The 909-nt window shown below is 53.4% G+C and overlaps 1 non-coding gene across 1 annotated transcript; it reads left to right on the plus strand.

Moving 5' to 3' along the window:
- The first annotated feature begins 417 nt into the window (after positions 1–417).
- Positions 418–490, plus strand: TRNAG-ACC. The gene has a single exon. It is a non-coding gene; the product is annotated as a tRNA-Gly (tRNA).
- Positions 491–909: the final 419 nt, after the last annotated feature.

The raw sequence follows: 909 nt of genomic DNA on the forward strand, positions 1-909 counted from the left end.
CCGGTACTGCCCTTAGAACCCCTCCCCCCGCCATGACCTTGGGCCTGGGCTTCCTCAAGAGGTCACCCCGTGCCCTGTTTAGTAGTCCAGGCGGGGACTGAAGTAGTTCAAGCTTTATTCAGGTGGAGGGGCAGGCAGACTGGTCCACTGGTTTGAACACTTGTTCATTCATTCATTCATTCATTCCGTGTTCACCGAGTGTCTGCCGTGCGCTGGATGCTGAGGACACAGATAGACCCTCTTGGAGCTCACAGGGCATGGATGGAGATGCAGAGGAAAGCATTCTAGGGGCCCCAAGAGCTGTCCAGGAAAGGTGCACTGATGCTCACAGAACAGTGGGGCCCTGATGCTCGAGGGACAGATGGTCAGCAACAGCTTCATAAACGATGTACTTCTTAAAGATTGCCTCTGGGGACTTCCCTGGTGGTCCAGTGGCTACGACTCTGCGCTACCAATGCAGGGGGCCTGGGTTCGATTCCTAGCCAGGGAACTAGATCCCACATGCCTCAACTAAGAGCTCACATGCCTCAACTAAAAGGGTCCCATGTGCCACAATTAGAACAGACACAGCCAAACAAAGAAATTTTTAAACATTGCCTCTGACTCACTGGGTGACCTCCTGCCCAGGCCTTTGTAAGCATGATTTCATTTGGTTCTCATAGTAACTTCACAGTGTGGACTCGCATCCTTTGCATGTTACAGGTGAGACACGGAGGTTCCACTGGATGAACTGGCTTCCCCCAGGTCATGCAGCTAAGAAGTGGCAGAAACGGAGCTGGAAGCCAGGTTTCCAGGCTCTGCCCTTTCCCACTGTCCTGTTGGGGTTTGCCCAGATGTGGGTGTGGGGAGGGCATTCTAGGGGGTGGCAACGGCTGGGGTAAAGCTCTAGAGATGTAAAATGGCCTTATG

This window comes from Bison bison, unplaced genomic scaffold (assembly GCF_000754665.1).
Source record: "Bison bison bison isolate TAMUID 2011002044 unplaced genomic scaffold, Bison_UMD1.0 scf7180017864495, whole genome shotgun sequence".
NCBI lineage: Eukaryota > Metazoa > Chordata > Mammalia > Artiodactyla > Bovidae > Bison > Bison bison.